Source organism: Mastomys coucha, unplaced genomic scaffold, assembly GCF_008632895.1.
Source record: "Mastomys coucha isolate ucsf_1 unplaced genomic scaffold, UCSF_Mcou_1 pScaffold3, whole genome shotgun sequence".
Taxonomy (NCBI): Eukaryota; Metazoa; Chordata; class Mammalia; order Rodentia; family Muridae; genus Mastomys; species Mastomys coucha.
Window position 1 is genome coordinate 66,289,509 of NW_022196909.1, and position 6,451 is coordinate 66,295,959.

The window sequence follows — 6,451 nt, forward strand, 5'->3', positions numbered from 1 at the left end:
AAAAAAAAAAAAAAAAAAAAAAGCTGTGTTATAGTTCCATTACTACCATGCCTAGAATGTTGAGCTTTCCCACTGAGCTCCCAGAAATGTTAATGAGTTTCAAATGTAATAGTGTGTTTGCTTCTGCAAGATCAACAGCAAAGAGGGAGTCTCTGAACTGCAGGATTTCACTTGAGGGGACTCATGAAAATTTAGGCATGTTCTCTTAGAAAATATAAATCACCCTAACATTTTACTCCAACAAACAAAACAATTAAAATTGAAGATTAATTTATTTTATGTGTATGAACGTTTTGTCCGCATGTAGATCCATCTACCTCTTGCATGCCCAGCATCCATTGGATCCTCTAGAACTAGAGTTACGGATGGTTGTGAGACACAATGTGGGTGCTGGGAATTGAACTGGGGTCCTCTGCAAGAACAACAATTGATCTTAACCACAGAGTCATCTTTCCAGTCCCAAGAAGCAACTTTTAAATGTGGGCTTCCAGACTGTGAAGCCATTGAGATTACTGTCTAAATTACAGCACTGCTGCTTAAACAATTGTGATAACTGAATCCTGTGCTAGATCTTCATAGCTGTGACATATTTTAAATCCCATAAAACATTCCTGACAGGTACATTGAAAGTCAAATTTATTTACTATAAGATAACCCATCCATAGACTGTCTTACCTGATTTAGTGATTTCGTTGTAATTTGGGGGTTTCTTTGCCCAAGAACAGTCCCTCAGAGTGATTCTGGTATCTGTGTTTTCAGACTAGTCCTGTTCTAAGTTCTGCCTCCTGCTGGTGAGGAGGCATACAGCATAGAAATAAAGTCACCTCTAATTCTGTTTTAATTTTTAACACTCACTATTCTCTTCCTTGGGCTTAATTTTCCTTTCTCTCTCTCTCTCTCTCTTTCTCTCTCTCTCTCTCTCTCTCTTTCTCTCTCTTGTTCTTTCCTTCTCCTCTTTTTTTTTTGTTAAATTTCCAGGGTTGCAAAGTCAAAGCTGGTGACCAAATTCATTCTCTGCAGCTCAGTGTTCCCTCTGTCCTTCCATCATCCTATCTGACTTGTCATTTAAAGGAAGAATTTTAAATTGGTTGTTCCTTTCAAAACTATATAAATTTCATTTAATCTCTCCCTTTTTACACAGTAGTATTACAGTTTGTAGAAAGTGGTAAAGCTTTAGAAATTACATACAATAAATCATAGATGTTTGTATATTGTTTTTTTGTTTGTTTAGGAATATATATTTGGAGATAATTATGTGACACTATTTAGACCTATTTATTCTTATAGTTTAATCCTTTATTCAGATTAATTTCATTGTACTGTGGAGCTCTGTCATGGTTTAGTCAGGCCCTAGTACTGTGGGTTGTTTCTTGATCTGGTATAATTACATTGAACTGTATAGCTCTGTTATGGTTTACCCAGTCCCCATGTTTTTGAGTTGTTTTTTAGCCTTGCTATATGGAGCAACACCACAATGAGAAACTTCGAGCCACACAATCTATACTCAACCAAAGTTCTCTGCACTTTGGTAGAAATGCTAAATCACGGAGACTCATGAACTTTTGTAAAATATTGCTAACTTTGTCCCCATGGGGGTTCACGTTTTTGCGTTCCCACCACTCTCTAAGAGATTGCTGTTTTCCCCATAGTCCTGTGTTGTGGTTTGAGTCAGCCACATCCTCTCCTCCCTCAGGCTCGTGGGTTGAATGTCTGCCCCCAGACAGTGCTGGTACAGTTTTGGGAGGCTGTGGAACCTTTTGGATGTGAGACCACTAGCCATGGGTCTTCTTCAGTTTCTGCTTGCGCCAATAACTGTCCATCCATCCTCCTGCAGTGAGCTCCGCCAGGTTTTCCTTCGTCTCTAAGTTGGGCTGAGATCACATTGAAATCATAGTCACGTACTTTTATTAGAGCTATAGGAAAGTATCTAAAACATCTTATTTTCAGATCATGTTATCAGGATCCAGGCTTTTCTCGGAGGTTTGGATCTGCAGGGCAGATGTGTTCACGGCTTATTGTGAGTAAAACTGGGCACTTTGTTTCTGTGTTTGCTTTTATGCTCAGACTATATTATTGTCTGCTTCCATGCTGGGAGCTCTTCTTCTAGTAGATCTGCCCCTCTTCTGCCACGAGTTCAAGTGCTTCCTGCAGAGGACCAGCCAGCCTTGGCTTGGAGAGGGGCTCTGAGAGAAGTCGTGTCTGGGAGCGGAGAAAAGAACTACTCGAAGTCAAATCGTGGGTCAAGACCTGTGTTCTGCTTGATAAAGTTTTTCCAGTCTGCTTCTCTCATGTTCTGTTTTCTCTCTGGAGATGTGTCTGTCTATACTCTGCTTGCTTGCTATTCTAAGAGATCTCTCTGTCCATGTCCTGCTTGCTTGTGTTTATCTTCCAAGCAGCCTTCTCTCTTTATCCTAAAAATTTTCCTGGATAGTTCATCTACAAAATACAGATCCTTTCTTTTATTTTACACATCAATCCAGTCTTTTACTCTAAGTTTTCCTTTTGATTATCTTATGACTCAGTATTCTATGACCCCAGCCCTTTAATTCTTAGGAGACAGCAAGCACACATTTTTTTCTCTTAACATTACAAAATAATTCAAAGATCTGCCTGCCTTTATTAAGCACGGATGATAATCTAGTTGAGTGGGACCCTGCCCCAAAATTACCATTTCCACCATGCCTGGGCCTGGACTTGCTGGGCTTGCTGTGTCCCGGCTGACCTTGAGCTCAGAAATCTGTCTGTAAGTAAAAACAAAGAAAATTTAACTAGGTGGGATCTCCTGTGATCACCACTCCCTAAATCTCTTTATCTCCTTCCTTAGTAATTTTCTAGCAAGTTGGCTCACGGTACAGCTGCTTTTGTTTCTTTAGATTCCTGAAGCCCCTCATCCTTACTTTTGCATACTTGAGAAATGACATATTTTTCAACTCATGTATTTGGAACCTTTCCCCACAGCCTTAAGGGCTGCCCTGAAGGTCCCAGCATTTACTGTTTTGCTGAAACTTAGGCCTTCAACCCCTGGACTTGTGCTGTGTCTTATTATTAAGAATAACAGGGAGGGCATTTCTCCGAAGGAAAGAGTCCTCCACTGCTAGTGGGTCTAGGAAGTATGTACACTATCACACATCTGAGCAGCCAACAATGTTTGTGGAGTTTCACAGTGGGGCCTTGTCCAGGGGCAGGAGCTCTGTCACTCTGTCCCCACCAGGCTCACTCTGGGCTCAGCAGATTTCTTCCAGGCTTGACTTGGATATTTGGCATCATGGTGCTTTCCGATTGTTTCCGATTTGCACATTTTTGTTATAGGAAAATTCTTTCCATTCCAGGGTATAAAAAAATTAACTCATATTTTCTTTAAATATTTGTAGTGGTAGTTATTATCCTAAAGGTATTTTTATTGTGAAGTTTTTCAAGCATACAAATATATAAAGAATAGGGTAATGGCTTCAGCCCCAACTACAATCATTACATTGTTTTGTTTTATCCACATTTCTATCAACTCTTTTGTATTACATTATTTTCAATAAAATCTAAGATATGTGTTTCATTTGTAATATTTCATATACATACATATACATATATATATGGCCTTTAAAATTTTCATTTTATGTTTGTTGCTGGCTTATACAAATGTAATTAGCTTTTGGATATTAAGGTTTTAGCTTGATTAAATCTTGCTTTAAAAGTAATTTGTAAGAAATGATAAATGTTTAAGATGCTGGCAGTGCTAATTACCCTGATTTGATCATTACACATGTACACATGTATCATGAAAAACACAGTATCCTATAAATATGTACAATTTTTATGGGTCAATTGAAATAGTAAAAAAACAAAGAAATTTGTTTGTATATCTACTCGAGTTTCTTATATTAAAAAAAAATCATATGCTAACTACTATAGCTTCTCTTCATGATTTTTCTAAGCTTGTATCCTTCATTAAATTAAAAATCAAGTTAATATTTTCTTACCTTGCTATAACCATCATAAAATAGTTTTTCTGATGTTAAAGGCAAAAGTTCTAATATTTTTTATGCTGTTTGTTGTTTTAGATTGTTAGTAGGTGCTTTTTCTACCTGATAATATTACCACCACTGCCTAGTTGGTTAGTAATTTTTATGAACAGATTTTAATTTTTCATGAAATCTTTCACATCTATTAAGCCGATTGTATACTTTTTAAAATCTTTTGTTTCTTTACTGTGATGAATTATAAGAGTATCTCTAAGTTGGTATTACTGGGATCCATCTGACTTGTTCAAGATGAGCTACATTAAACACTATACATCTGGATTCAGTTTGTAGTATTTGTTCAGAAGTTTGTGTCTCGATTTTCTGAGTGAGATTGGCCTGTATTTTCCTTTCTTTCAGCATATCGAATGATGTTAGTTTGTGGTTATTGACACTTTCATACAAAGGAGTTGAGAAATGTCCCCTGTTTTGAAGTTTCTGTATAACAGTTGGGTTATAAAAGTCTTGTGTATTTAATGGAATTTTTCATTTCATTTAAGTTTAAATTATTGGCTTAATGTTCTTAAGGATATTTTTATTTATTTTTCTGCATATGACTTTATAACTTCATTTTCACTTGTAGTGTTACTTGGATGTACTCTTTTTGACCGATCTTTTAACAAATGTATCCACTTTACTAGTTTTAACAACCTTCTTTTTGTCTTTTCTATTGTATTTCACTTACCATTGTTTATTATTTTAAATGTGTAGGCTCACATGTGGAAGTCAGAGGATAATTTACAGAGTCAGTTTCTTCAATCACCGGGGCACCATGGACAGACACTCGTGTCTTCTGGCGTGGTAGCAGGAGTCCTTACCCACTGTGCACATTATAGATCATAAGCTTAATTCCTAGTGACAAATCTATATTAAAATTTTCCTGCAACTGGTTATGCTCTTAATTTTAAAAAGTACTTTTAATTCAGATGCTTGTGATATTATATTTGTGTAATATTAAATTTTGGCATTTCTACTTTTCTCTTATAAACTTTAAAGTTAGCTATGCAGTCGATTTAGTTGTATTTTACAGTTTACACTTGATTTTTCTTTGATCTTCGAGCAGTTCAGAGAAGTCCATTTTAAATGTGAAGGCATTCTTTTTAAAGAGTTGTACTCTTTTTTTGTTATTGTTTAAACTAAGTTGTATTTAGTAGCTGCAGATGGGATGTGTTTTGAAAGTCATTGGTGCTTTGTGGTCAACATGCTTTGTGTTTGAGACAAGACAAAAGGAATCGTAAATACCAGCTAGCGCGTATGAAAGACGCGGAATCCAGGTGTTTTCTTTCTAAGCTGCACGCCTACAGGGGGCAGCGCTTTCGGAGCTAGTCTAACTTACATCCCAGCCCTCATTACTTGCTGATTCCCCTGGCCACGTGCTCATGCTCTGGCTCCTTCTCATGGTCCCTTGCTTCTTCCTCTTCTCCTTTCCTTTCTAACTTCTACTCAGCCTAGAAACTGAAAAACTGCCTACCTCTATTGAGTGCCCAGTCACACCCACCTACCTCTTTTTAGTACCTAATCACACGCGTTAGCCTTTTATTGGCCAATTAGTTTGAGGAGCAAGGTTTTTACAACAAAACCTGGTGTGTGGGGGAATTCACTTGTCGTGGGGCAACCAGGTCCTGGGGTACAGAATTTAGCATTTGGATACATAGCAGCACCAAAACCAACCCCCAACAAACATTGTTCTCTAACCACTTACAGCGAATTACGTGTGTGTGTGTGTGTGTGTGTGTGTGTGTGTGTGTGTGTGTGTGTGTGAGAGAGAGAGAGAGAGAGAGAGAGAGAGAGAGAGAGAGAGAGAGAGAGAGAGAGAGAGAGAGAGAGAGAGAGAGAGAGAGAGAGAGAGATTTTAGAGCAAAAACTATGTGTACTAAGTTTTGCTTTTTAATTACTTAGGTAATTTATATTAAATCTCTTGGCCAAATGATGCATTTACTAATTATTCTTACAATTCTGTGTATTTCAAAGTTATATCATTTAATACAATGAGCTTTAGAATTCCCTCTCAAGGCTGGAGAGATGGCTCAGTGGTTAAGAGCACTGACTGCTCTTTCAGAGTTCAATTCCCAGAAACCACATGGTGGCTCACAACCATCTGTAATAGGATCTGATGCCCTCTTCTAGTATGTGTGAAGACAGCTATAGTGTACTCATATAATATAAATAAATGAACAAAATAAATAATTGAAGGATTGCTTCTCCTTTCTGGTTAAAAATTACAAATATTTTACAATATGCTGCTTTTAGGACTATGTAATTTGGTATTAATATGGTTATTGTTTCTTTTGGTTGGAGTCTGTGCAGATCAACTTTCTACCCTGTGTTTATTTTTCATATTTTGTTTTCTGTGTGCATGGGTGTTTCTTTTGTAGACAGTCATAGAGCTGAACACCACCACCACCACCACCACCACCACCATCATCATCACCACCACC